General features: G+C 38.1%; 1 long non-coding RNA gene across 1 annotated transcript; it reads left to right on the plus strand.

Annotated features, from left to right (window-relative positions):
• Window positions 1-850: 850 nt before the first annotated feature.
• On the plus strand, window positions 851-6,149 carry LOC121911936. Its single transcript, XR_006099980.1, has 2 exons — window positions 851-1,186; window positions 5,720-6,149. It is a non-coding gene; the product is annotated as an uncharacterized LOC121911936 (long non-coding RNA).
• The last annotated feature ends 10,938 nt before the right edge of the window (window positions 6,150-17,087 follow it).

Here is a 17,087-nt window from a genome sequence, read left to right on the forward strand (position 1 = left end):
GAACTCCGCTGTGGCAGTTTTCTCAATCTAAATGCAAAAATTGGTTTCATCTTATAATAATAATTCACACGCCATACTGTAATTGTCAAGAGATCAGTCATTGTATAGCCAGATTATGAGAAGATTAATATTGTAAAGGGTCCTGAGGCAATTACCATTTCTATTCAGTAGCTGTTAGTCCCCATCACTTGATCTTTCACCATCATGTTCCCTCCAATGGGACTATATTGTTTTATGGTTTTCATTATTTCTGCATGTTGTTTTTCTGCAGTTTGTCACATTGCTAACTTATGATCTCATTTGATTTCTAGGTCAAATTCACATGTTTCTCAGTTTATGGTTTTTCTTTTGGTCCTCTGCTTTTTTGGTAACGCTCATCCATTGGGAGTGTAAACAAATGTTAACCTTAACAAATATATTTGGCTGCTGTTACAGCACCATTGCATCATACTCATACTGTTCACCAATTATACAGACAAAGTCTAATAGTTATTTTTACACTGTGAGCAGAAATGGACTGTTCCCTCTGGGTTGGGAGTGAGTTGCTGCCCCAAGTGAAGGAGTTCAAGTATCTCACAAGTGAGGGTAAGATGGAGTGTGAGGTTGGAGAGCGGATTGATGCAGCATTAGCAGTAATGTAGGTGTTGAACTGGACCATTGTGGTGAAGAGAGACCTGAGCCAGAAGACAAAGCTCTCAATTTACCAGTCGGTCTACGTCCCAACCCTCACCTCTGGTCACGAGTTTTGGGTAGTGACTGAAAGAATGAAAGTGGGGATACAAGCAGCTGAAATGAGTTTCCTCCAGAGAGTGTCTTGGCTCAGCCTTGGTGACAGGGTGAGGAGCTTGGACATCCAGGGGAAGCTCAGAGTACAGCTTCTGCTCCTTCACATCGAAAGGAGCCAGCTGAGGTGATTTGGGCACCTGGATGACTCCCTCTGGAGGTGTTCCAGGTACGTTCAACTGGTAGGAGACCCCGGGACAGACCCAGAACACACTGGAGGGTCTATATATCTCCTCTGGCCTGGGAATGCCTTGGGATCCCCCAGGAAGAGCTGGAGGGCATTGCCAGGATGAAGGATGTCTTGGTTTCCTTACTCAGTCTGATGCCACCATGACCCGGACTCGGATAAGCAGCGGAAAATGGACGAATGAATGGATGGAGCAACACAACCAAGTTAGTAGAGGTGTGTTCATTCCTACGTAACTGAGCAACCACAGAAATTCCACAGAAATGTCTGGAAGCTCAACACTGTACGTTTAATGTCTGCCAAGAAAAGCTGGCAACTGCTGAATGTTTCACAGCCATCTTGTCACATTTCTATGTGTCCTTGTTTTCCTACTGAGTGATTTAACTTTATGAACAATAGTTCTTGCTGCAGTATATAAAAAGCTGATTTCAACCATTCACAGCTCTGAGGTTCTCTCCAAATATTTGAAAGACTACAGAAGTGTATCAAAGGTTTAGAGATTAGTGACTTCCATTTCTGGGGTGAGTTCTAAAGTGTTTTTGCAAATTACATTAAATTAATTTAACTAATTAGCATGTAGTAGCTAGCAATTATATACTCATCACTCATTTTCATCAAAATAATGTCATGACAACACCTACAGTAGGACCAAGACCAGCCAAGTTGCCAATAGAAAATTTTAACAAAATTGGTTGTGCTACATCTCACTCAACCAGACAACAGCAGTGCCAGTAATTTACATTGATGAGTGCAAGGTTTTATGTACCCTATGACCTGCCATCTTATATTTGCAAAAGCAAAAGAAGGAAATATGTTACCTTATGTGTAGAATTTTAAAATTTTTGATTAAATGGCAAAAACATTTACAATCAGAGTTAAGATGTTATAATCACATAAAAAAAAATCTTCCTATAGAGTCTTTAAAGTAACAGTATTGAGTATTTGTTTCTCAGTGGGTACTACCATGAGTGGATCTAGACTTTTAAATAATAAAAAAAGGTTTAGGATAATAAAACTGTTTGCATTTATTGCAACACTGATGTAGCCAGGATTGACAGCATTATCTGAGATGGTAGTATTTAGCTTTGATTTTAACTTTGATCATTTGATTTCAAGCCTTCCTCACTGTAGTTGTTTTTATTTTGTATCTGCTTTACTGCTCATTCTCATTACTCTTTCTTAACTAGCTCAACCGCCTTCACCTTCCCTTCACCAATCGCCATAAAATGAGAGATAATGTCTTGCTGTTAACTAAGTCACTGGTGTAATTTGTCCAAATTATCATGGTTCTTTACCGTTATTGTTTTCTGATGGTCAACGGGGTTCGACCGGTGGCCCCAACACAAAAACACCCTCTGGCTGCACAGGAAATGAAAACCATTTGGACCTATTTATGCTGCAAATGGTTTAAAACACTGAAAACAACCTGATGTTTGACTGAGGTGCAATGAGACTCTAACCGAAAAAAAACTTTTTCAGTAGCTGCCACGATGATGAGAACCATTGTTTCAGAGCGGCTGATTTGCTGGCTGCTTGTCTTTTCCCTTATAAAACATGGAGAGCGACTGTTTATTTCTTTTAATCCCTCTCTACCGAATTCTCTCGGCCTCGCCTCTATTTCCTTTGCTGACCTCTATCATTTCCAATAACACCATCTGAGCTACATTTTCAGTACAGTTTATTTTAGAAATGTAATAAATCTGGAGTCATGTGAAAGCGGCTTATTTGAGCCGAGGACTTCTTTTAACTGGTCTGTCTGTTGGTCTTTTGTAGTTAAATCCTCACATCAAATCCAAGACAAGCTTCAGAGAAATATTTTTGCTAATCATTAGCTGAACCTCTGACAACATTTCTAAAGCATTACATAGCTGGTGTTTTGGTTTAATTTGGGGCTGCTTTCATTTCCCCTCTATCTCAAACACACACGTGCACACACACACAAATTCTCACACCTTTTTTTGAAAAGTCAAACAATGACACTAATCATTAAAAGCATTGCCTTTTGTTTTGTATTTCTGTCAAATGTAATTCAATAGGAACTGGAGAATGAGCTTGTTATCCACACACACTGCTTGACTGATTGATTATTTGATTCCATCAATTGACTGATTGACAATTCGTTACTTAAATGTCTATGTGAGGACATTTTATTCAACCAGAAAATACAATTTTTCCTACCTAGATTGTTGTCATAAACAATAATAGAATTAACAGATGAGGAAAAGTGCACCACTTACAGAAACTCCATCTTCAATAAAAAGTGATAAATAATCATTGGAAAGCAAAAACTCCACAGAAGTTATGGTTTAACTCCTGAAATGACATCATAATTTTAGATTTTAGAAATTTCCAGGAACTGCCAATGTACGAAATGAAATGTTATAGGATAATAAATTATGTTTATAGTTTATACTGACATGAGAAAAAACATGCAAACTCAACTCAAGGAGCACATGCTTTTTGGAAACATGTTGGTTTTCATATGTGGTTTCCTATGTGTTTCCATGAAAATGACAAGTTACCTGTTTCCAACCTGTTCTCATTGCTAGGGCGTCAAATACGGACACTTTGTCATGCCCCTCGCCGTCTGATACTGACGCACAAGGCACTCTTTAGTGTCTGCATGAGACGCATCAAGCTTTGAACTAACTCCAACATAAACCCATCAGTGTGCCTCTGGTCGGCCCAAAGGTCAGCTAAAGCTTCAAATTCTGGATTTCACATTGAGGTGCATAGTAGACGTGGTGGAATAACAGTGCCAGCAGATGCACGCCATTGAATGGGCTTGTTTTGCAACCTCTACAACCTGGATTAGAGGATTGTACAAGTCAATCCATAACAATGTAAAATTTTTATGCGATTTCTTTCCATTGAATGGAGGATTCATAGTAGATTGGATGGTCGGTATTAAGACGCCGAGGGGCGTTACACTCATAGCATCCAATACTGACGTGAGTGTGGTATTAATAATGGATGTATTAAAATATTAATAATACATCCAAGGAAAAACTAAGAAACCTAACAAAGCACTCAACACTTTAAATCAGTTCACTTTCAGATACTGAATCATTTTGGGATAGATTATGTGATTACAGTGTAGGGTTTTGTAATACAAAACGAGGTTCTCTGAATCTACTTGCATCCTGGACTGTCTTTGTCTCCATAGCAACGGTGGCTGAGGATTATGGGTATTGTAGAGCCACCCACTATCCGATACTTACAAAAAAAACTTTCTCAGAATTGTAACTGATGGTCATAACATCAACCTATCATATTGTTGAGTTATCAAGGACACTTTGGTGTTGAGAAATGTTAAAGATATCATTAAAAGAAAACATTATTATGGTGACAGTGAGGAAAATACTCCTGTAGCCGGTCCTCCGGTCCGCCCACTGACTGATGCTCACAGCGTGAATGACCGGTAGAGTTGCTCTGAGCGTCTAATAATGACGTGGATGGGTTTACATTGGAGTTAGTTGAAAGCCTGGTGCATCTCATACAGATGCTAAAGGGTACCTTATACATCAGTATCAGACGCCAAGGGGTGTGACAAAGTGTCATTTTTTGACGCCTTGAGAATTAGAACGGGTTTCTTGTTTCTTCGCATAGGATGGATGGTTTCAGATGTGAGGCAAATGGCAACTATGTGAAAAAATGACATTTCCACACCTAGAGAGGAAGCTGTCAAACATGACGTAATTACAAGCAAACAGAAAATGTTCACCTGTGAAAACCAACACAAGCTTTGGGTTCATATGTGAGTTTTCACATCGGACGTTTCTGCAGAGACTGATTTATTTAAGAGTTGAAAAAGAGCCAAGAGGAAGTCCAAGGATGAAAAAAAAAAAACATGTCATTCTGTATCAGCATCATTTTTTTACCTCTTGAACCATCTTCCTGTATCTTGAGCATTCCTGAGAGTGGAAATGAACTCGGTGTTACACTTCTCTTCCTTCCACCCGAGTCAGTTCAGCTTGTCCCTTATTACCAATCCCAGTGGCCCACGTGAACATACGATACCTAAAAAGGTCGACTCCGTGGTGATGCCGGGCCTTTCATCTGACAGCCAAGACAGCTTTGATACGTGCTTATCAGTAAAACAAGGTTCTCTTACTCTTCTCCTGTCTACTGCTCCTCCTCATTTTCTCAGTTTCATCCCTCCCTGATGCTTTTCCCTCTTTCGTTTCTTCTCCTTTCCATTCCCCTCTCCCTCTTTTCATACCCTTCCTGTGCCCTTTCTCCCTCCCTTCTCTCTTACCTCTCCTTCCTTCCTGGATTTCTTCAACTCACATGTTCTTTCTCCTCTCCTTTCCTCCCCTCTCTTGCACTTTTAGACCTCCTTATCTCAGTCCTCCACTGGTTTGCACACACATATACACACAAACACTCTGGGATTAAGTTTGAGTTGATTATCTACTCAACCAGAGAGTCAGACGATGGGCAGAGGGAGCAACTCCTCCTCTGAATCTGTATGTCTTTTCCAGTATTTGTATCTCCCTTCCTCTGGAGGTCTCAATACATTCCTGTCTGTGCTGTCTAACCTACTCAATTCACCCTGTCTCTATTTAATTACAAAGTAATCACACGGTCATAATATGAAATACTGCAGACCCTTCTCTCTCTGTTTTTCTCTTTTGGTCTGTCCATACACGTGTTACATGCCAGACGGAGGCAAAGTGCCTGTTGTGTTTGTTTTCTTCTCTCTTGCTCTTCTTTCTCTCCCCCCCCGCCCCCCCATTTTCTCCCCAGGTACCAACAACATGATTGGTTTCCACCTGTGCAGTCTGGTCATGCTGCTTATTGGTTCCCTCGGACTTCGGACTGGCCTATCATCATTCTGGGCCCTCAGTAAAAGGAGTACGCCTCACGAGTTCATTTTTTTTCTCTGCTCATGGCCTGTTTGAGCTGCTGTTCAACTGTTTGAGTAACTTGTTGAGAGTAATAGAGAAAAGGTATGTGGTGGGAGGTTGGGGCACTTTCCACACACTTTCTGTCTAGAGACACACTAGGATGATTGGTTGTTGACACCTCCGTATTTTCTTAGATAAGCAAGTTAAGTCTTTTGGTCGTGTTTTTGTTTTGGCACGACCACCTCGTCCAACCCTCCTCCACATTTTGAGAACCTTTGTTATGTTTGCAAATGAGTTGAAAATAAATCATTTCATCACTTCTCCTCTTACTCCTTCGGTTCCTTTGGTTGTCGTGTTATTGTCTCCACTTCCCCTATTTTCACCAAGGTGATGTAACACACGTTTGAAGTTTCATACGGTAAGGCAAGGCAAGACAATTTTTTTTCAGCATGTATAGCATTTTTCATAAGCAAAGGCAATTTAAATGACATAAAAGACATTTCACAGTGTATACGTTTCAGCAGTCAAGACTTATTTTTCTACTTGTTCTTGTTGCCTTGCATTTTATTCACCAGTTCACCTTGTGGTTTTGTAAAGCCAAACTAAGCTCTTCAAGTTGGGGGAAAAAAAACCATAACCATAACCCCAGTTGGACGATGGCAGAGACAAGCCTCTAGAGCTGACCTCACAATTCTTTCTTAATTATCGGCCAGATTCCTGTACAGTATGTGGCAGTAGTGCTTTTCAGCATCTTGTGTCTTGAGAGAAGACATTCTTGCACATTAAACAGACAGACAGACTGATAGACGTCTGTAAACTACTTAAACAAGTATTTCAAGAGATCATAAGTTCCCATTAGTCTCAGCTGATTTTGTAAATATTGCAACAAATTACGAATATATTGTTTTGTTGTTAAAGTTGGTTGAACTTAGCATATTAATCCATCGTTGCTACCTGCATTTCTTTGAGATTATGACTGATATGAATTTTAAACAAATCCATTTCAATGTTAGCAACTTGCTAACATGTCACATTGTGAAACATTTTTGATAATTTGGTCCCATGTTGAGTATCATCACCACATGCCCGGCAAATGCTAGGGTACTAGATAAACAGCTGGTCTCTAAGAACCGCTGCAGAGAGAAAGAAAAGCTTTTATAATGATCCTACATTTATTGTTGTCTGGCATCACTGCAGCTGTAATGACAGGTCTTCATACTAGTGGAAGAATGGATCTGTCACCACTAAAATGTGCCTCTTAGATCTACTTTACACATCCACATTGTAGTAGAAAATAAGCCAGTTATTTTTTGAATTCTTTGTGTGGAAAACACCCCAAAGATTTGCCTCTGTTTGGCCGGTAAGTTACACATCAGAAGCTTCTGAGTGGAGAAATAATGCTTTATGTTGATAGAAGGCAGCTCACAGCGGTTACAGAATGTACAAAATGTTCTCTGTACTTTTCACTTGATGTACTCTGAAGACTCTAACAGTAGGATCTGACTTCCACTGGCATTAACACAGGATCTTAAATGGTTTTAACTGGTGCTTCCTTTTCCATCTTTCTGTTCCCCTTTCTCTCATGTTCTGCCTAGGTATACTTTAGTTAATGACCTGTACTTAGGCTGTTGCTGCTTTTGATATTTTCAAGGATAAAAAAAACAAAAAAAAAACAGGATGAAATGTTGTATTGAAAATGTTAGCACTGTTAGCATTCCTTGTTGCTACCTACAGGTATAAATATCTAGGCAGTAGGGGTGTGCCTGAATACAAATACATTATTCAGCAAAGCACAAATAGTGGGTTTTATACAAATACTTGTTTCATACAAATATTTTAAAAAGTATTTGTTGGGGATGTTCCTCAGAGATAAAGTTGAGCTACTGATACAAGCAAAGTGCTCTTAAAGACTCTCCATAACCTGTTGTTCCAAAGTTAGGTTGTAAAAAATAGGCAATAAATGAAAAGTGCAAAGCAATAATTGCCCTTGAAGTTCCTCCTTACACGTTACACGGTGTGCTGTCTCTGTGTTATGGGTGTACAAATAGATAGGTCTGGCTGCTGTGAGGCGATGAGTAAAGTTTTAGCTCAGTAATCATAATAATTTTCTAAAATTAAAAGTGTCATAAAAACAAAAACAGGATTTTTAAGCCTCTTTCCACTTTTATTCGAATACAAATACAGATACAAATAATTTTGCTGCCTCAACAAATACAGATACAGATACAAATACAAATACAAATACTGGGATCTCTGCACATCCCTACTAGGCACAATTAAGCTTGACGCTTAATAAAATAACAGTTTGAGCTGAATGATTCGGTTTTCCTTTGCACTATATTTTCAGGATAGACAGTTCTTCAGAATATCAGACATTTTGCATCATGTAATAAAAGAAAAGCAAACACCATGTGATAAGTCTTCGTTCTGTATTACAAAAATAGATGTGTTCACCCTACGCAAACCTACCTGACCTCTACCTGAGCCCCAGCAGCACCTTTGATTCCAATGACGGTGCCCAAGACTGCTATAATCCAGATTTACTTTCTTAACTGATATTTAATTTAATAATGTCATTCCGCAATCGTCCTTCTTGCTTCTGTTTCTTTTTGTCTTTTTGTTGTAGATTCGTATGGTGATTTTTGTACTATTATTATTATTATTGTTGTTATTTGTTTTGTTTTAGTTTGTTTCTTTGTTTTTGGTTTATGGTATTTTTTAGTATTGTTTAGTTCTACTATATATTCTCACTTTATGTTTCTACCTCTGTTCTGTGTTTGTGCACTCTGCACCAATAAAAAACAAAAAGAATGAAATATCCGGCGAGACACATTTGCTTCTGGTTGCAAATTGACCCGAAAAGTTTAATCTGCTTGAACTTTGACACCTATAAAACGGCAAGGCTCTCCAATGTCCAGCCGGTTTAAGAGAGGAGGAGGGATTGACTTCTCGTTAGGGAAATATTGTTTGTTTGTCAGAGTCTGCAACCCATTAGTTATCTTAAGTTTTATACCTTAGTCCAAGAAATGACAGTGTTATGTGCTACATATATCATATAAGGCATTTTCCAGTTATGTCAACAACTGTCATAGTAAACCTGTCAGATTAACTTGTGATACGAGATGCTTCAGATTGGAACATGACTCCCAACCCTGTAAGATATGTGCTCTTCATAATTTTCTTCTTTTTTTATTCAGACATAGAGAAAACAAAAATTGCATTGGGATTCAACTGCCTTCATGGCCGTTCAGAACCTGCTGCATATGTTTAATATATGTTCCAGACTTTACTTGTCAGCAGCTACTATAGACAGGCAGGGTGCACATTTGGTAGACAAGCAGTAGCACGGCTTTGTGAAACTTGGAATTTATGTTCCAAGTGATAAAATTTTAGTGTCCCAACCACAGCAACACTTTTGCGTATGTTGAAACTTAATCCAAGAATCTGCTTAGTTTGGTTAATCAAAGATTTATGGTAGTTTCTTAAGGGTTACAACGTTTTTTTATCTATCTACCAATCAAGTGGTTGTCATGGATACAATGAAACTCTGACAACCTCATTTATTTCTTCTCTCAACTTTCCTCCTTTCTGTCATTTTGCTCTCCTTTCCTTTCTTTTTTCTCTCCTCGCCTCCATCTCTCTCCTCCCATTTCTCTACATTCTTTCGCTGTCATCTACTCTCCCTCCTATATTTCAATTATATTTCTTTCCATCTTTCCTTTAACCTTCTCACCCAAAAAGAGAAAAAACAGCATATTATTTGAATTCCAAATGCTTCACAATGGCTCCAAATACCAGTTGATCAGTGAACTGTTTTGCTGTTTCTATGTCACAATGAACATAAAAACACATTTTTTAAAAGTAAAAATATGCTCAAAGACAACTTCAACCAATTAGATATTATCCAGGAAATAGTAGCAGAGTTTCCATGGTGTTATTAGATTGTGTAAGGGTAGTTTCATCCTTTCCTTAGTATGTAAAATAATAGAGAGAGACTGAGTGCCTGAAGGAAGCAGACAGGAGTTATTTCTAATTGAATTTCTAGTCACATGGACTCCCTTACTTGCAAAATCTTTGTCATTAGCTTTCTGGCTTTTTGTGCAGCAGTTACCTAATTGTCCAGAAGGAACAGTGAATAAATTATCAGAGATCTTAGAGTAACAGCACCTACAAAGTAGTTAAGGCTAGTGTGCAGCCATGTTGTAATTTCACACTGAAGTGAATTAACTTTAGACAGTATGTCTAATGTACACTAACAACTGTGGTTTTAGGGAGATGGTTGCTTTTGCTCTTCCACTTGTGAAAAGTCTTTTATCTTAATCACTATTCTGTTCCTGAATAATAGATGAAGAGGTCGTCACTAAAACCAGTGCATGCACCTACTTGTTCTTGACATGAAGCAGTGTATTTAGATATTTTGGCAAAAGGATAAGTAGAACATATGGAACATGGAGATGAACAGAGAGAGACATTTCTATCAATGTTTTGATGCTTTTTTCATTATTGGAATCCACTTTTAACTAACAAGCTGATAACAGCTGCTTTTCTATGTGAAAAAACAAATTACAAAACTTTCCAGAACCAGCTGAAGATTGCTTTAAGGTTGCATATTGCATTAAATATTTCCCGAGGAATATGTTTAAATTATGTTTACATTGGTTGTTACACATCAAAACACATTGTGTGTGTCCTTGACGTCTAACAAAAGCGTTGAATAAATTTAGTTCCTCATACAAATTTTGCTAAGAGGATTTTTAAAAAATGATTTTACATGCCTGCATTTGTTAAGATGATTAGATGAATGGAATAATGTGAAATTATTTGTATTGCACTATGTGTCATCTGCGTGCACTCATAAAAGCTATAGCACTATACCTCCACATGCTACCTTAAAGACATCAAGGAGTACGAGGGAAGATTCTGATTTATTAAGAAAACAAATCTTTGTCCTGAATGATGAGCTCTAAATCTGACTAAAACCAGAGAACATTACTGGGACCTATCTGTGGTTGCTTAACAGGTGGTGATGGAAACATACATTTTGTCATCTGGCAGATGCTTTTATCCAAAGCCACTTACAAGCGAGGATCATCGAATGTGAAAACTGGAATGAGTGACACTTAGGTTTGTTTGAGGAATCAACTTGTTAAAAGCAGTCAAAAGAATGCAAGCATCTTTCAGGCCTCAATCCTTCAGCTCCTTTAGGACGGAGCTGGTCTTAAAGAAGCTTGAAAGCACAGGGGCAGAAATCCTCCCTCAGGCAGTAGTGGAGGCACAGAAAGGCGAGCACTATGCACCACGGAGGGCAGAGCCAAGACTTACAATCGAGTACCAAGAAAGTCTTTATTTTCCTGAAGGAGTCCTTAGAGATGACGCATCCTGTGATGGGCCTCTGTAGTGAGTCTGTAAGTACATGATACAGTAAGACCTATAATCATCTTGCAGAAATGGCGCTTTAATCAATGTGACCATGCATCCCTCGCTGCACATAGGGAGAGAAAATACACCTGAGGGAAATTATAAGTCCAAAATGAATAATAAGGGACATACTGCTATATCAAGTCCAAAATGAACGGTTAGGGACATCCTGCACTCTGCACAAACACACACACACTAACATCTGTACACACAGATTATGGTATATGGTCTCAGTGCATCAGATATAGCTGTTTTTAATCACCTGTAAAAATAGAAATAGGAAATTGCAATAGTGTGCCCGTGCATACTGCTCATTATCGTGGCATAATATTTTGAATGTAGGAAGGAAAATTATGGGTCCATAAGTTGGAAAAATTACACTGCATCAAAGGTTTTTCACACTCTTCGAAGTAATATAAAAGACTTGGTGAAATTAATATTATATTGTTGTGTCTGTGTTATTAGATCGTGGTAAGAGAAAGTGAGACACTGTGAGCGAGTGAGTGACAACCGCTGCATCACAAGAACTTCGACTTCTGACAGAATTTCATGACTTTAGCTTTCGAAGCAGAGTTATAGAGGCAGGAGCTGCAAATGGTGTTTCAAAAGATTTTGTTTCTGTGGAGGGTTTTAGTGTCACGCTGACATTGTATCACTTTCTCCAGGGAGGACTTCTCTCTTTTTCTCAAACATAATACTTTGAATTCACACAGATTCACACTTTAACTATTTGCAAGTTGCCCTGTACAAGCACAGCCTACTATTGCAAGCACTTCCCATAGCCAGTCTAGGATTCAAACTTTCAAACCTTCCAGTCAAAATCTTCCTCTTCCTTTCCACTTTTCTAACATTTCATAGAGGAAACTCCAGGGTATATATATAAAAAGAAAAGACCAAAAACAAAGAGAATGTTGTTCAAAAGCAGCTCAGCATGATACTAATTATATTGAAAGGTCAAGGACATAAAAGAAGCTTGAAAATCGCCTCATAATCTCATGTCCTTAAATCATCAGCATACATATTACAGCTGTCAAGATGAAAAACACATCTTGAGAAAAATGAATTCCAGAAATTAGGTTAAACTGCTATTTTTAGATTGGCAACCACACATTTGAAATCATATGCTGAGGTTTAAATGTTTTATGGTTGTTTGCATCAAAAGCTCGCTCGCATCACATCATTTACTGTAACCTTTTTTTTGAAATGGTTTAATGTGACAGCAGTGAATTTGCAGTAATACGGTTTTATAGAATTACTTTAGTGGCACATGTGTTCTAATTATAGTGAGTTAAGGGAGACATAGACAACAGTAGATGAGAGAAAAACAGACTGAATGTTTCTAATTCAGTCCTGTATTTATTTACAGCACAACCAAACATACTGTGGGCTGAGAGGATTCACTGTGTCACATTGTTTTAATAAAAAAAGACCGAGGAAGACAGTCAACAAGGATCCAAACTCACGATCGTAAGGTTGTCTCTCACATACAGATGGAAGTGCTTTAATATGGATTGCAGGTAGAAACTCTCTCCAAAAACTGTCCAATTTGACTGCATAATGGCAACAGTTTCATGTGTGTCATGGTGGAGAGTTTTATTAAGTTAATGATACATTACTGAGATGCCAACAAGCTTCTAAAACATTCCTTTAGGAACATACGTGTGATGCTACAGACAAGAAAACACTATACAGCAAAAGTAATTAGTAAGTAAATAAAAACACTTTAATCAAGATATGTTAAAACTGGTGAATTCAAAACTTTTGAAACCCTGAAAGATGCTTTTTTGCAACATCATGAAAGTCATATCAGTGGGTTTTTCAACCAAAATATGGTAAAAAAAAAACCCAAAACAAAAGGCACCATTAATTTCTATATATGAACCATTTTAGGATTCCTTACCAAATAATGAAACCAGAAACAATGTCAGAGATTGTATTAAAGTCCCTTCAGTAATATGAAAGAGATTTCATTGTACTGAAAAAAAATGTAGAAATATAAATCGTTATAAATTATCTTGATGTTATTTGATGTTAACTATGTGCCCAGGAAAGCACTGCACATAGTCACATTGTAAAATAATTATGCTTTTATAACTTTTTTTTTTTTTTTTTTGCTCTCTGGAGTATAGTTACAAAAATATTTAACTTCTTGATTTAAGGCAGCTGTGAATCTGAAACATTAAGCACTGAAATTTATAGGCACCCGACAGACATTAAAGCAGCTATCATGCCTTTTTGCTATAAAAAGCATACATCTGTTATAACCATGAATCCTTTAATGTTCTTGTGACGCATTTATATGAATGGTTGCAAGAAAGATGTCACAAAAAAGATCTCATTGAGTTTGGCCTTCAGAGCGTTCGTAGCACTGAACACACTGAGTTAAAATCTCTGAATGGAGAGTGCAATTATAGCTCAATATAGAAATATAAAAAAACGTAGTCAGAAAACATCAGCACCTTCTATCCAGTGATTCTCAGGTGAGTCATGTGTTTTATATTCACCTGAGAGATATTATTTGGGTAAATCTGATTTCCCTGTAAAGAAATGTCAAATTTCTTTAACATGCCAAATTGTAATTATCTATAATTGTATTAATTGGTTATCTAAAGTGGCATGAAATTCCCTGTATGCTGTTTATATCCTAAGACGACCATCAAATGTAATTTATGCTGGTAAAGCTAAAAGGGCATTAAAAACAATCAACATAATGTGACCGTGAATGTGCTATTCACAGCGTGGACAAGTTGATAGACGTGCTGAGCAACAATCTCCCGTTGCTCAGCATTTTAATGAACGTAAACATGGTAGCCACCTCAGATTTATGGGCATAGAGGTTGTCAAGGTGCCCAAACAGGAAGGAGACAGAGACAGACTGTTGCTCTAGAGAGAAGCTTTTCGGATTGATTTTTTTTTGCACCACATACACCAATATGTTGATTTAAATGAGGATTTTTCATTAACATGTTTTTCTGTAAAGATCCACTGAGGGACTAAGACACTGTATTTGTATTGTAAATTTGTAAGGGCTTTTGTTGCTGCATTATGCCAGATGTATCTCATTGACTATTCTGTCTAATTCCTATGTATTACCACCATCTGTGTGCGGTGTGATGTTTAACAATTGCCATGCGGAGGAAGGGCTCGACCCAAAATGTCTGTGCAATAAATAATATTTTCTGCAAGTCATGGTGTGCAGACTTTTCAGTTTGTCTGATACAGTATATCAATTTGGAAGTTCTAACACCCATGCATGACATTTCAAAGAAGAAATTATCTTGCATGACGCTCGACTCTCTCCGGAGAAGAGAGTGTGTATTTTTACATTAATGTTACATTTCATTTCCCCTTCTGAGCCGAATCACACAGTGTTGATTATTTTTTATCAAAAATACGACTGTGAATGAGTTGCATGTGTTCGACACTTAATACAGATGTTTTACTTCATTAAGATTTTTAACTCTTATCCTTGCATGCTCATGACTACTGTATGTCGAACACACACATACATACACGCACACACACACACAGTCCTCCACCCGGCCTCCAGAAGCAGATTTATGAAGCAATAAAAGCTCATCTCTTGGAAACGGTCACATTCACAAATACACACACAGACACATGCGCACATCATAACCCCGCCAAGTGCAGAGCTTTGCATATCCTTCTCCCCCTTCAACACACAAGAGACAGATGTTCTCTGTGATATTACATCTGTTTCTGCAACCCACACAAATCACAGAGACTCACAAACACACACACACTCAAAAAAAAAATCGTCCCAGTATTGAGGAGGACACTAACACATTTTCTCATTGGAACGAGGGGACGGTTCTTAGTCCAAAACTGTACAACAGATCCTGACTGCTGGCTCTGAGAGTGACTGGGAGAAGAGAAATATAGAGCGAGGACGAAACAAAGAGAGACAGTAAAAAAGAGCAATACAGAGTGGAAGAGAGGGAGTGTGTGTGTGTCTGTCTGTGCATGTGTGTGTGTGTGTGTGCCATTTAGGCCTCTTACATGAGCAGTTCAATTACTTTTTGGAGCTGTGGCCAAAATGGATGAGGGGATGGAGGGATGACTAGTTGGCAAGCTGGTTCAAGGACTCCTCGGCTCTTTGGCTGGCAGGCAGCGTGGAGGGATGGATGGCTGGCTGGAAGGATGAGTGCCCTTGAGCAAGGCGCTTAATCCCCATCAGCAGTGTCCCTGCTCTGTAGGTTGAGCTCTTAAAATGAATGTGTCGTTTTGAAATTTACATGTAAGCAGACATATTTTGTCAAACCAGCAGCGATCACCATACAAACTACACCAGTTCTCCTTTTGATTGTTGTGTGTCAGATCTGATAACCTCACATTCTATCGCCAATCGAAGCCTGTCGACAATCACTGTGAGATCAAAATGTTGCTTTGTTAAATTAATTGAAATCTGTCTTTTGTCTATTTCATTCCCCTTTTGGACACATGAAAAAGCTTTTTAGGACATGAAGGATTTCTTCTGTTGGACAATACTACAACTCAAAACTATCTCCGGTGCCAATGCAGGAAAGAGTATTCCCTTTATATAACAAGATGAAAGTGACTGTCTGGAGTTTGGAGTGGTGGATCGGTGTGTAGTATATCTGATTTTTTGTGGGAGACAGGAGTTTGCATCCAATCACAGACCTGCACCTGACTGTAAAAAAAAAAAAAAGTGATTGAATTACAAAAAGATCAATCATGAACCACAGTAAGAAAGACAGGAATATGAATTGATAGCTGTTCACAACTGGCTACGTTTCTGTTTAGATTCAGCACCAAAACACATTGTATCCTTGAGATCTAACAAACAGAGCTCTGATTTTTTATAACAATTTGAAATCTACATTGTTTACATCAATATTTACTAGTTTGCAGTCTTCCACTTTCCTGCCTTTATGGTGCATTGCTGCATCTCTTGGTGGATCATCACCACATGAGGATCAGTGGCATCGTGTGAAACAACTGGCAGAAATATGTACACATCAACCGCCAGTAGGGATGTACAGACGGCCCAGTATTTGTATTCATATCTGTATTTGTCGAGGCAGCAAAATTATTTGTATTTGTATTTGAATAAAAGTGGAAAGAGGCTTAAAAATCCTGTTCATGTCTTTATTGCGCTTTTAATTTTAGAAAATTAAAGTGTTATAATAAGTGTTCATGAATAAACTACCTTACAAAGGAGGTCCCCACATCGGGTCTCAAACTGTCTCCCAGATCAAAGATAGACGTCACAGCGGAGCAGAGGAGAGACACTGAGATAGTGATGTAACCAACCTGCGTGCTGGTATTTGACATGTTTTTTTTTTTTTCTTGCCAAAAACAAATATTTTTAAAAAAATATTTGTATGAAACAAATATTCGTAAAAAAAAACCCCACTATTTGTGCTTTGCCGAATAACGTATTTGTATTCGCAAAGGAACAATTTTTGTACCTGCTCCTGATGCTGGATTGTAGAGGCTAGCAGTTCAAACTGATTATGTATCATTCATGTTAGTTAATTAATTGATTTGAATTTACACCATACATTAATATGGGGCCAACATTTTGATATATTAAGTTATTTGTGAATGATTAAGTTAGTTACTCAGGTAGATACTTCATTTAAAAACACTGGTCTCTGCTGTATTTACTATGATTCAGAAGGTTCAATACATACATGCTTCTACCAGTATTGTGGCCTTAAACCATGGCAGTGGTGGTGATTAAATAATCTTGACTGTTTGGTTAACTTTTAGAGTGCAGACATAGCAACATGCAAACCAGTTTCAGAGTTACAGTACATCAAAATAAACCTGTTGCACAACTTTTCACCACATTCAATGCTTTA

This window comes from Thunnus maccoyii, chromosome 14, assembly GCF_910596095.1.
Source record: "Thunnus maccoyii chromosome 14, fThuMac1.1, whole genome shotgun sequence".
NCBI classification, from domain to species: Eukaryota; Metazoa; Chordata; class Actinopteri; order Scombriformes; family Scombridae; genus Thunnus; species Thunnus maccoyii.